Raw genomic sequence first — 14,757 nt, 5'->3', positions numbered from 1 at the left:
GCGCCTGTTTGGAGGTAACACCAACTGCTCCGGGAGAGTTGAGATATTGTGCAATAACAGCTGGGGCACGGTGTGTGATCACTCCTGGGATATGGCCGATGCCAATGTTGTCTGCAGACAGCTGGATTGTGGTCACGCTCTTCTGGCCCCAGGAGGAGCTACTTTTTCCCAGGGTGACGGTGTTATCTGGCTGGATGAGGTGAAATGCACTGGAAGTGAATCTTCTCTGGCCGACTGTCCTTCTTCATCGCCGGCTCAGTCTGACTGTGATCACAAAGAAGATGCCAGTGTGATTTGTTCCGGTGAGGGTGACAGGGTTTGGAGAGTGGGGTTAGGGTTCATTGTTTTGTTAAATTGACTCACTAGTTCGGGAAATTAAGAACAGTATTTATCGTTTAAATGGAAAGTGCTGAAATTTCATCCTCCTGATCTTTTTGTACAATATACTCCACAGGGCTCGATGTGCCTCCAATTGCTGTCCCGTCCACATCTGCAGGTACTTACCATTATTAGTATCCTCGCCAGCGTTAGGGTTTGAATTAGTTGAATTGGTATTGTAGTCATTTTCTCAAGATGCTATGAGCACTTTCCCACTGACTGGAATATCTTTTCCTCACCGCATATTTCAAATGGTCTGGTTGAAATTCAGCTAATTCCAGATTCTGGCTGTACCTGAACTGTCGTGTTCTCATCAGAAACATGGGGGCACTGTCTCTGTAATTTAGACTGGTTCACACCTCCCTCTGGTGCAATGTGCACCACACATATTGCGGAATGTTCAGCCTGACTCATTGCCCGGAAGCAGTGGATATAATTATTAACTCCCTTTTGTAAGTATGTTATCGTGCAAGACGGACTGTGTATGTGTTAAACCTTTCTGTATTGTTGTCATTAAGAACAGGGATATAAAACGACTTCCATCCTAGTTGCAGTCTGCTTCGGAGTCTTGCTATTCTGTGTGTTGATCTCACTGATGGTGGTTATACAGAAAAAGTCAATCAGAAGAGGTGAGTTTCATATCTTACCGTGGATCCAACGAAAGATCCCAGATATTGTGTCATATGCATGCAAAACTCTCGTTCCTTGCAGATTTCTATGGACTGTCAAGTGGCCTTGTTAGAAGCACATTATTTTTTTTTTGCTGATTTTCTCCATTCAATGTGCTCTGGATTTAGTAAAATGTGACACTTAAAATGGAGAGTGATTTGAAGTGTCCACATACACTGTGAGAGTTCAGCACATCATACATCAAACTCTGGAAGAATTTACTTATTGTAACAAAGGATCCGGAAGTTTAATTCAACTTTTTAAGATGTGCATTCAACTATTTATTTGTCTGTTAATCTTCCTTCATCCATTGGTTATCAGTTCCAGCCTTTCAGATTCCGGCTCTGGGCATCCAATATCGAGCTGTCTAACCGTGTCCGACTGTTATTTTGACAGGTGATACTTGCATAGGACCTTCTGTATTCACCAGGGGTGATTCAACATTCCAAAACGACGCTTCCACTCATATTTCACCTATCCAAATCACTCCTGATTTATTATAAGAAATGGGACGCTTAATAAATGACGCTTTTCATAATAATATAAAGTTCCTATAGAAATAGACCTCTCTCTCTAAAGAAAGATTCTATAGCTGGGACAGCATAGGCGCCTAGCACTGCCAAGGACCCGACCAGAACAGGCTCTGTCACAAGACATTCCTAAAGCTGATAAGATCGAGCCTTGCAACCTCACTGGACAGGCAGTCGTTTACAAACGATCGCAAGCAGGAGATCAGGTCATAGAGTCTTAGATTAATAGAGTTATTCAGCACTGAAACAGTCCCTTCGGCTCAGTGTATCTCTGCCGGCCATCAGGCACCTATCTATTCTAGTCCTATTTTCCAGCACTTGGCCCATGGTGTTGTATGCGATGCCATTTCAATTGTTCATCTAAATACTTCTGAAATGTTGTGAGGGTTCCTGCCTCTACCACCTCTTCAGGCAATGTGTTCTCGACTCCAACCATCCTCTGGGTGATACTTTTCCCCTCAAATCACCTCGAAATATCCTTCCCCTTACCTTAAAATGATGCCCCCTGGTTGCTGACCCCTGCACTAAGGGAAAAGGTTTCTTCCTATCTATCCTATCAATACCCTTCATAAGTTTGTATACCTCAATCATATTCCCTCCTCAGCCTTCTCTGTTCTAAAGAAAGCAACCCTAGCCTTTCCAGTCTCGCTTCATAACTGAAATACTCCTACCCAGGCAACATCCTGGTGAATCTCCTCTGCACCCTCTCCAGTGCAATCACATCCTTCCTACAGTGCTGTTCCCAGAACTGTGCACAGTACTCCAGCTGTGGCCTAACTAGCGTTTTATGCTGCTCCATCATAACCTTTCTGCTCTTAAATTATTTGCCTTGGCTAATAAAAGCAAGAATCCCATATTCTTTCCGAACCACCTTATCTTTCTATGCTGCTGCCTTCAGTGATCTATGAACAAGTACACCAAGGTCCCTCTGACTCTCTGTACTTCCTATGGTACTACCATCCATTGTATATTCCCTTGCCTTGTTACTCCACCTAAAATGCATCACCTCACCCTTCACAGGGTTAAATTCAATTTGCTGCTCCCTTGCCCATCTTACCAGCCCATCTATGTCGTCCTGTAATTTAAGGCATTCTTCCTCACTATTTACGACACCACAAGTTTTTGCATCATCTGCAAACTTACTCCTCATACCTCCTATATTCAGGTTTAGATGATTAATGTTCACTACAAACAGCAAGGGTCCCAGCACCGATCCCCGTGGTACATCACTGGTAACAGGCTTGCACTCAATAAAACAACCCTCGACCATTACTCTTTGCTTCCTACCACTCAGCCAATTTTGGATCCAATTTGTCAAATTGCCCTGGATCCCATGGGCTCTTACCTTCAAAAGGGAAATATTGAGAGTTCAGGGCTAACATGTTCCCATAGAGTTGAAGGGTTGGGCGAACAATTCCAGGAATATTGTGGGTGTCAAGGGATATGGAGGATTGGATAAGGAGAAAAAAGGAGGCTACTGGCAGATTCAGAGCGCTGAAAAACAGCGGACTCCCGCGAGGAGTACAGAAAGTATCGGGGGTACTTAAAAATTGAATTCGGAGAGCGAAGAGGGGGCATGCAATAACACTGGTGAGGAACGCCCAATGCATTTTTTAAAAGTATATCAAGGGCAAGAGGATAACCAGGGAAAGAGTGGGACTGATTAGGGATCAAAATGGCCGTCTGCAATGTGCAGGCAGAGGACGTAAATGCGGCTTTAATGGATTACTTTTCATCTGTGTTCACCATGGAGACGGACGATGTCGGTGCAGAGATCAGAGAGCGGGGTTGTGAAGTACTTAAACAAATTAGCATTGAAAGGCAGGAAGTGTTTGTTGTTTTAGCGGGCTTAAAATGGAAAAATCCCCAGGCCCAGATGAGATGTGACCTAGGCTGTTAAGTGAGGTAAGGGAAGATTCAGCAGGGGCTTTGACACACATTTTCAAATCCTCGCTGGCCACAGGAGATGTACCAGAGGATTGAAGGACAGTGAATGTGGTATCATTATTCAAGAAGGGTAGCAGGGGTAAACCAGGTAATTACAGGCAGGTGAATCTAACGTCAGTGGAAGGGAAAATATTGGAACAATTTTGAGGAACACGATTAATCTCCACTTAGAGAGGCAGGCATTAATCAGGGACAGTCATCATGGCTTTGTTATTGAGAGATCGTTTCGAACAAACTTGATTGAATTTTTTCCTCAGTCAACACATTTGTCTTCAGTCTGCTGCAGGTGAACATATGGATATGCAGTAAAATTGACACATAGACATGTACGAAAATACACACAACAAAACTACTCCGCATTTGTACCCGACTTTGTCCCTTTACTTTCTCCGTCTCTGTGATTTGGATGTGTTCGCAGATAATTTACTGTTCAACGCTCGTGGGTTGCAACTAAACTTTAATCTTCCCACCCTCCATCTGACAGGTTCTGTCACTAGTGGCAAGGGTTCACCGGCTGGTTTATACCAAGCAATTTATGAAGAGATTGAGAATATTCCACCTGGCAAGGATTCCTATCAGATCCAGCGTTCAGGTCTGTGTTTTATATTTCATGCCGAATGTTCACAAGACAAATGTCACTTCCACTTAACTATCCCATGTTAATGGTCAGTTTACTGACTGAACACTGTCAGAAATCCGCTCGCTATCCCCATGTGAATGAGTCATATCACAGTGCGAGTGTCTCTATATCTGTGCGTATAGCAAGATTAGCAATGGGGTTGGGAAGATTTCCACCCGTTGCTACTGCTGAAAGAACGTGATTTCTGTTTGTTTGTAACTATCATGTCATTTTACTCCATTTAAGCTAGACCACAAATAGTCACTGCTCTCAGGAGGAGACAGTCACATTGACTCAGAGTTTATTTCTCTAAGTGACTGGATTTCTGGATCAGAAACACGTCTCCATCAGGAACTCCTCAACTGAAGTCGGTGGTTTCTACAAAAAACATATCCTAACACTTTGTATTCTGAATTTTAACATTAATCTACAAATTCTGTTTCACAATACTGGGTCAACAACACTAGCAAATCGATAAAAGTTTTGTCTTGCGATATATTTGGAGGGCAATTTAACCATTGAGATTAATTTCTCAGGTTGCAAAAAAAAAATAAAGAACAAATCCGTTATTCGTCTCCTTGCACTCTTTACACTTTTCTGCCCCATTATCCGGGGTGGGGTTCGATTTTAAAGCCACCACCATCCGTTTGAGACACTGAAATGGAAAGAAACACGGACAGTATGGAGGGATTCTGGATTAAGAAACTGTGCTAACTGATTATGTTTTGCACTATTGTCTCTGCTCTGATGTCTTAAATCTGACCCACCAGCTGTACTGTGTATTGTTTTAACTGCTCGCTGGATGAGCCAACATTCATGGTCCATTCCTAGTTGCTCTTGAACTACTGCAGTCCCTGTGATAAATGTTTCACAACCGTGTCAGATACAAAGTCCCAGGACATTGTCACCAGATGATGACGATATTATGTTATTTGCTGGAACGTCCCAAACGATCTCTCCAATAACCATCCATGTTTGTGTTTAACAGTTACTGATTCCATTGAGTCCCTCAATCAGATTGAATATTACACCAGTCACAGTTTGGGTGATACAGATCCTGGATCAGAAAATCCTGAAGGGAACTCCTCCAGTATTCAGGGTCGGTACATTTTTATTTGTTACCATCACGTTTTTTTAATCCATCACGCAGTCTGTTATCTAAAATCAACAACTAAATATATCAGAACTTAATCGCTGTAAAATGATGCTGCTGAATGCATGGGGATTTGCTGAGGGATTTTAGTTTTTAAAAATGGAGAAATAATTTGGATGTCTGCAAAATAATACCGATTGCAACCAATACTTTAATGGAATGAAACATTCAATTATTGTGATTTCTGACACTGTTGTGTGGGCGGTGAAATGTGACATTTGTGTGTATGTTGAATGGGTGATTCAATGGGACAGATGTGACTTTAAAACGGAGGGCAGAATTTTGTCACACAGTGGCGACAGACTGGGAGGGAAATTGCCGCTGGATAGCAGTGCAAAGGAAGCCCGACGTATTTACTCTGTTAATTGTTATTCCTGGAATCGGCCGAGCTGGTGGGTGGAGGCTGCACTTTAAGGCACTGGGCAGGCAATTGAGTCAATAAACAGGAAATTCATGGCAATTTTCCAAACCATTCACAATTTAATGAAAGGTGACAACAGTTTTCAGAGACTCGCCATCTATAAGGAGGGGGAAGGTCAGAGGAAGGTCAGTTTTGGCTGTGAAAAGCATTGTGGCACTGGAGGGAGGGGAGAGATACTGCATCGCGGTATTGGCAATCTGGAGGCTGACCAATCTTGGCGATCATAACAGAGGTATTTAGGATGAACATCCTCTCCGACTTGAAACTTACCTACACCAAGTAAAAAGAATGGAGACCTTGAGAAGTGAGTGCAGCAATTTACAATAGGTCTAAGCCACTCCGGTTTTGAGGCCTCCCATTGTGGAGGAGAATGAGAGATGGAAGCAGCTGCAGTCCCCAGGAGTTGGGCTGCAGCACCCAGACAGGGACAATAATCATGAGGCTGGAAAAGAGTGTGGATGAGCAGGGCACACAGTCGCACGCAACCAGCTTATTGAGTGCAGAAGATGCTACCCACCAGAGAGGGCTTACCATCAGAGGCTCTGCTTCCTGCAAATGTCGGAACAGCAGTGTCACTGAAGATTGTGCTTCTCCAAGAAGGTGGGCACTGAGCTGTGCTCCATGGTGTAGGAACATCTGAACCAATGAGTGGGGCACCCCTTCTCTAATTTAATTTTTATCATTTGTGCCATTTAAGGCTGTCAAATTAATGTTAGGCACTGCACTCACCTTGTCATACTACATCAGGGCATTGATCCCGTTCCTGCACTGAAACCTCTTACATGGGACTACCTCACGGCTGCTCTCTCCCTGCTCAACCTCCTGCCATGCCCTCCCCACCTGCCTCGCTGGCCTCCTCCTCCGGTCCCGATGGAAAAGCGCTTCCCTCCTTGCCCTTGCTGCCTGGAGGAGCACTTCCATGGAGGCATGCGAAACCCTGGGCGCCAACCTTGCTCTGGCTGCTGCCATCTGCCAAACATGCAGGTTGTCAGTCTCCCAACAAATATCCTAAACTGGCCCTGCCTTTCAATCGATTACAGGCTGCATTTTAAACATAGCATGAGCTATGACTCGCCTATCGTGACACGACACGGTCGAATCATTCGCCAGCCTCTAATCTCACTACGGCTGAAGATCACAGTTTACCCTGGCTGGCCCGTGTCGACTGACGTCTAATAATATAATTCTAAGTATTCAGTGATACCATTTAATTTCAGTGTAAATCATTATTTCCTCTCAGGTCTGGTTCTGGGTCATTATGATGATGTTGAGACTGGAGCCATTGACACTCAGGATGGTCACTTGTTGCTGGACAGGAGTCCTGATGATCTCTTCACAAGTGCCGGCGGTGATCTCTCCACTCTCGGTGAGTTAAACTCCCAGAGTCACCAGCTCTCTGTCACTACTTTGAATTTCGTTCCACTCGGCGATGTCACAGACTGCTGGTTGATTTAAATTCATGTTGTGATTAAAGCAAATTAGACAAAACAGTGCTTGAAATATTTTAGAAAAGGCACCCTTATGTTATTCGGTGTGTGATATCTCTCTTGCTGACACTTTGACTGGAAATCTTCCAGGTGCTCAATCTGAACACCCTGATTCAGTCTTAGCTAATCCATTTCATCTGCTATCACCCAGCGGTAAAAAAAAACAACACGGTGAATGGAGATGGAAAACATTCCGAGCCCAACAAATTCCAGTCCCCTTTACGTTATACGTATATAGATGACCCGCATTGGACCAGCTTTCAGTCCAATCATTAATTCATAATCTTTCTCTCCACAGTATACAGCTCTCAGACCCGCACTGATCCCGCTTTCAGTCCAATCGTTAATCCATAATCTTTCTCTCCACAGTATACAGCTCTCAGACCCGCACTGAACCCACTTTCAGTCCAATCATTAATCCATGATCTTTCCCTCCGCAGTATACAGCTCTCAGACCCGCACTGATCCCGCTTTCAGTCCAATCGTTAATCCATAATCTTTCTCTCCACAGTATACAGCTCTCAGACCCGCACTGAACCCACTTTCAGTCCAATCATTAATCCATGATCTTTCTCTCCACAGTTTCCAGCTCTCAGACCCGCACTGATCCCGCTTTCACTCCAATCATTAATCCATAATCTTTCTCTCCACAGTATACAGCTCTCAGACACGCACTGATCCCGCTTTCAGTCCAATCATTCATCCATGATCTTTCCCTCGCAGTATACAGCTCTCAGACCCGCACTAATCCCGCTTTGATGCCTCCCTCCATTCCTGAAAACAATGAGGATGTTCACTGTGACACGTTCACAATAGCAGACATTGCACCAAAGATGGGCAGTGACTGAGTGGTTCAACAGCTTACATCTCCATCAGTCTGGTAAGACCAATGTTTTATAATTTGTTCCGTGTATTGTGCTGACAGTGTGCAGTCCCAGCTGTTTCCGATATTAAGAATATCGATATTGATCCCAAAGTATCAGAAAGATGATGGGCGGCACAGTGGTGAGCACCGCAGCCTCACAGCTCTAGCGATCCGGGTTCAATTCTGGGTACTGCCTGTGTGGAGTTTGCAAGTTCTCCATGTGTCTGGGTTTTCGCTGGGTTTCCTCCCACCAACAAAAGATTTGCAGTGGATTGGTAAATTGGTCATTATAAAGTGCCCCCAGTAGACGTAGGTGGTAGGAAAATGTTGGAACAGGTGGAGATCTTGTACGAATATGGGATTAGTGCAGGACGAGTATAAATGGGTGGTTGATGGTTGGCAGAGACTCGGTGGGCAGAAGGGCCTGTTTCAGTGCTGTATCTCTAAAAAAGAGAGAACATTTTCTGTACTTACTAAAGAAATAAGAGGCTTATTGAAGCAGAAATATTCTGAGGAGATCATATACTGTATTTGATGTATTTGTTTGGTGGTTAACATTGCTGTAAACCTCTCAAGTCGTTTTTGTTGTCCTTTCAGGTAAAAGTCAGCCTCAAATCCAGTGTATGATGTCTGGAGTTGTATCACAGACTGAACGTGTTATTCTGTGTTAAATCTGAAGGAACGGCATGAACTTTCCCAACAGTGTGAACATGATAATTGTACTTTGTTTTCCGATACAAACATCACTTTATTTTTATCAACCATCATTTTACATTGTTTTGAAATAACTAGATTTGGCTTTTCTCTACATTTTGTCTGAAGGTGCGTGTTTTCTGCTTAATTAAAATACCAAACAGAATTGATTTCGGATCATTTCTCTGTCTGCACCAATACTGAGATATATTACTCCGCATGTAATTACCAACACTGTTACAGAGATTAAAACCGGTGCTTATTAATGAAGAGTTTAAGCAAAGTTCGTTTTGTAACCGATTCACTTTTCCATATCCTGTTAAAAAAGGTTTAGAACACGTCAGGTGACAAATAAATGGTCTGTCTCTTTAATCTGCATTTATTGTAACTTCTTCCTCCACCACCACAAACTCGATATGGACAAATTACCGCAGTTTATAATGTAAGTGTTGATGCACAATGGGAATAACCTTCAAATATAATTAAAATGATTTATTCAATGTTGCAGTTGGAATTCGTGCCTTTGTCAATATTAACGACTGTATTGTGGTTCAAGGACTAAATATACACCAATTTCGAGATACAATATAATGTTTTCCTGCGCTACACTATCCCGGAGTATGGTGGGAGAGCAGGAGAAACTGGTCAGAAATTCATGCGTTTTTGCCGTCAATTTTAAACATTTCTGTTAGTCATTAGCAGAGCGCAATTGTTACTCTGTCGGGAGAGCAGCTACACCATGCATGAAACTCCAGAAAATTGTGATTTTTGTGATTCGTCGGCTTACTGAAATACCCGTATCCACCAGCAGATGGCGAACATCATTTGAATTGAAAACGAATTGTGCTGGAAACACTTAACAGCTGAGGTATCATCTGTGGCGAGAGACACAGGACTGGCTTTGAACGTTATTGCGATTTCTTCAGAAATGTACATTAGTCGAGATTAATTACTTTTAGCAAATACAGAACCAGGGAAAAAGGGGGACTGGAGAGAGTAAAAGAGTGAAGGTTTGTGTTAAGATGGAGGCAAGTGTTATGAAATGAATTCCGCCCCCTTTACTCTCTCTTATCTATCTCCCTGTGATGGGCAGCACTTTATTCTCTCAACCCTGACATTGTCATTAAACCTGCTGACAATGGAATCGCTGTTATTGTTTGTTGTAAAGACCTCTACCTTGGGGAGCCTAAACACGAACTCTCTGACATATCGTTCCACTTCCCCCAGACCATGAGTCCATCACTGAACATCATGTCATCCTTTCCCATATTATCTTTGAACTCATTTCCTCTTGAGATCTTCACCCCGTGCCTGTGACCGCGCACAGCCCCTTCTAAATCCTCCAAACATCCACAAACAAGGCTACATCGTTAGACACAACATTTCAGTCTGTTCCTTTCCGATGGATCTTAACTCTTTCTATTGCACTCTCTCCCCTTGCCTTCTTCTGTCGCCATCCACGATTTTAGCTACTCTGGTTTCCTGGCCATAAATGTTTCCTTTTCACCATGGACATCCAGTCCAACACTGTAAACAGGACATGTAGATTCCTTCAACTACATCCCTCCCCAGGCCGTCCAACCACTCTACATTTACATCTCTCACCAAGATGTTCATTCCCTTTAAACTTCTCTTTCTCTCTCTAGAGCATGTAATTCTCTTAAAACTCTATCTGTCACCAGGACGAACAATCCCTTTGAAGCTCAATCCATTCAGGACATTCGGATCCCTACAAGTCCATCCCTCATCAGGACGGCCATACCCTCAACACTTCCATCTCTGACCAGGATGTTCAAACCATCTGCAACTTAGCCCATTCAAAATATTCAGGTCTGTACTTTTCCATCCCACACCGGGATGTCCAGTCGCTTTACAGTCCATCTTTCACCAGGATGTATCTTCCACCTACACCTGTATCTCTGAATAGGACGTGCAGCCTTTCTGCATCGCTATCCCTCGCCTCGCCATCCAGTTGTTTGACACCTTTACGTCCCACCAGCACACGACATCTTGTTTGGTAACATTGATGACTATTTCATTGTAGTTTCCTGAGCTCATTCTCAGCTGAAAGGAATTAACTTTGCTTCTAGCTGCCAGCCCTACTTTACCATTACACGACCCATCCCCAATTCGATTCCTCGAAATCCTATTTCTAAAACTGAGGATCGGCAGGTAGCTGACAATGTCTATCTGTAGCCACCAACCCAGAGACCTAGCTCGATCATGCACCCCTACCTCCCCCATCCTGCTTCGTGTCAGGTCTCCATTGCCTTCTCCAGGTATCAACATCTCTGTTACAGCAGTTCCAATGATGCCACCTTCCACATCATCATTTCCGAATTGGCTTCTGTCTTTGATCGGCTGAAGAGTTCCCTTCTTCAGGCACGTAACCTGCAATTCCGCCCTCATCCCTTCTCGTCACCACCAGAGCCATGATCCAGTTAGCCTTGTCCTCACTTGCCACAGCAACACCTACATATTCAACATTTTTCTGCAATTTCAGCCGCCAGCGCCATGTGACGACTAAAGGCATAATTCCCTCCCTTCCCCATTCAACAATCCAAAGGCACTATTCCCTCTGTAAAGCTCTTGGTTAGTCCTCTGTCAATCCCAGAATCACTCCTCTTGCAACAAAAAACATCTCATGCAATGGTTGAATGATGCAACACCTGTTCTTTCCCCTCTTCCCTTTTCACAGAGAGGTCCCAAACATTCTTTCTGGATGAAACAAGCATCTAATTGTACCTACTTCGAACTGAATACATGGCATTTGTTACTCACAATGTAGTCTATTCTGTTGAGAACAAACGGCGTTTCGATGAGGCTTCAATGAACACGTCAACTTTATATTAGCACTTTTCAGCCCTAAAAGTGCTCCTGCATTTTTGAATAGCGGGTATTTGTAATGGACGAGCAAGTTGAATTGGAGCAAGTATGGGTTCGTGCTCGGTGTCCGTATCCCCTATTGACTCACGACAGTAGCAGTTACCCTGGACTCAACCTTCCTCTTTCCTATCATATTGGCAGATATGTGGTCCTCTTTGACAATTATTTCATATTTCCCTCCCACTGCCATGTATCAGCAGCCAGACCTGGAGCCCACACTGAGAGATGGCTCTGTCGTGCCAGTCACTGCACTGTCATTGTGCAGCAGAATTGGAGACCACATCGAAAGCTGACCACGTGGTGCCTGGCATTGCACGGTGAAGCAGCGAGTAACATGTGAAGTCTGAGAACAAGTGATTAACTATTGGTTGCATTGAAATGCTACTCAAACCCCTTCCTCCCATCCCTGCACCAATTGACCCACGAAGATGATTCTTCCCCTACATTTAGGTCAAATCTCCACTGCACCAGGACAGAGAAAATCCCTGCATGAGGCATTCCCACGCCCACACACTGTGAGGGCCCTTAGTTATTACTAAAACATTTTGCACAAATTGACATGGATAAATGTTTGACTAATATTACGTTAATAAATTGCACTCAAATTAATATTCATTCATGTGCCACCTAATAGTGTTCCCTTGAAGGCTGGTATTTTCTAATTACAGAGCTGCCCCTTTTAATTCAGCGTGGTGGACGCTTGCAGCTGTCGTAAAAATGGTACTGCAGATATTTACAACCAGCATTTTCGGCGGTGCGACCGAGAATGGGACTGGCTTCAGGTTGGTGCATCTGGACTACATTGCTGGTGCCTGCATGGACATGGGACGAGGGTATGTCAAGGGCACAGATGTACTTCCCTCTTGAAAGAGGACACTACCTGCAGCTGCCGTAGCGCCAGTCTGATCCCATGGCGCTGTGCATTATCTCACACTGATCTGCATGAGAGAAAACTAAAGGACACCACTGATCCGACCAAAGCTCCTCTCCATTCGAACCACTAAATCTGTCAACGTTGCTTCACTACTTTTCGAGGCTGGAAGTCACTGTAGAAACCAAAGCCCCAATAGCAGCAGGTTGGGATACAATCAAAGCTGGCCTTGGTGGTTAACAGGGCTCTTGCATAGTAAGCTTCCGGAGAGGACAATACATTCTTCATAAGAGAACACAGGCAACTCGTTCCATGAACAGGAACGTCCGGGTGCAATTCATAGACTATTGGCTCCTCCATAGTCTCATCCATGATGTTGAAAGTCTCTGACAGGTTACCCACGCAACCGTTCTCTGCTGGTACTATTCCAATTTCGTTTGCGTGAACACCCAGGCATTGAATTGGTATTCCCCACACTCTTCAGCAATGTTTGGGTCAGGGCGCACTCGCCTGCCTCCTCTGTCCTCTACTGTGCCTTTCACCACAACCTGTGCTACTCACTTCCAATGTTAACTTCACCCTGCACAGACTGTGCTATCTCACCATCATTCCCATGCATTGTGCTAAATGCTGAACTGCTGCGTGTTGAAGTCAGAGGGGTGACTGTTCAGATTGGTATTGCTGGCTTGGTTCTCCTGCTTCTGAAGGGCCTAGTCGTGCAGAAGAATCTGTCAGCAGAGACAGTAAAAGCGAAATATGAGTACTGGGCAGGCTAAGCAACCTCATATCTGTGAGAGTGGAGAGGCTCCTACAATTTGCCACAGCTCCCTTAAAGAGATGTACATCTAGGACAAGAAGAAAAGAAGAAAACCTTTCGCAAAACAAATCAATGTCGATGGTTATGTATTTTGCTGCGATGTGTCCGCTTTCGAGACCTGTTAAGTTAGTGAGTCACGCAGCATTTTCTTAATAGTTTCGATGTGTGGTCGGGGTCAGTTTATTTGAACTTGTTCAGTTTGTCCGTGGGAGGTCAGTTTATGAAAATACTGTCCGTTTATGGTTAGTGGCCAGTTGATGTTCAATGTGCCATTCTATAGATGCCGTGCACATTTATTTTCTTGACCATGAAACAGTTATGAAATGCTGGATAAACACATATTGCATCAGTTGGAGCCATTGGTGCTTTTTATGGAAGTGGATCTACCAGTGGCGGTAAGCATTATGATATTAAACATAATGTCAAGAAAACCTGCTATAAAAAGGGGATTTTTTTAAATTCATGGATTGGCAACCGACTTTAAACGTTTAATTATTAAGTATAATAAACTCACCTCTTCCATGTTTAAACTCAAGAAAACTTGTCCAATTGGTTCTTTTACGATCACAACAAAGGATAAAGGTAAAACACTCACTGGAGTGTTAAGTACATCCAGTGTTGAGAAAGGAGTAAACCCTCCTGCGGTCAAATGAGAAGAAGGACAATTGGGGTGTAGTGTGACCCCTCGTCACCTGATCGTAACAAAAAGCAATGCACTTTTCTGTATTCCAAAGAGACGAGGATATCACTGTGAAAATGTAGCCAGTGCACTGTTTAGTCTTCCCCACCAGAGGTGCAAGCTGGTATTCACCAAATGAGGTAGACTTTACTATATCATTTTAGTCTTTGCACTCATCATTGCTATATCAATATAGTACTGCACTGTCATACCGACAAAAGAATGGAGGTATGACTGTATCAATGCAACAATTGTACTGTACAGTATTCACCAGCAGAGGGAGGCAGTACTGTTTAAATGCAAGCATGACACCGTTCAGAATCCACAGGCAGATATTGACAATATTATACCAATGTAACTATTGCGCTGTGCAGTTTTCACCAGTGGAACAGTCAATCAAATTATATTCTGGGCTTTGGCAAGTTTCAATTCATGTCTGTGCAATATCTGGGCAAGTACACTGTTTGACATATAACGTGTTCAGAAGAAAGCATGTTACTGGCCTTGTTTGTTTAGTGACTGTGATTCATGGCACTTTCCAAGGGACCTATTTGTGCCACTGCGAGGTTTCTCTTTGATGTCAATAAGATTCTCCTTGCAATGTTACTCTACTGTTGCGTCAATGACTGACAGGCACCTGCAGCTTTACAAAGAGGGAGACAATGGATCAACATCTCAGAACAATAGCCTGGAAGCGTATGATCTGGGAGTTTCAAAGTGTATTTTCAAATTGCCATATAGT

The sequence above is a fragment of the Heterodontus francisci genome, unplaced genomic scaffold (assembly GCF_036365525.1).
Source record: "Heterodontus francisci isolate sHetFra1 unplaced genomic scaffold, sHetFra1.hap1 HAP1_SCAFFOLD_53, whole genome shotgun sequence".
Classification (NCBI taxonomy): Eukaryota; Metazoa; Chordata; class Chondrichthyes; order Heterodontiformes; family Heterodontidae; genus Heterodontus; species Heterodontus francisci.
The sequence above is the reverse complement of the archived record's forward strand: the minus strand, read 5'-3'. Positions refer to the sequence as shown.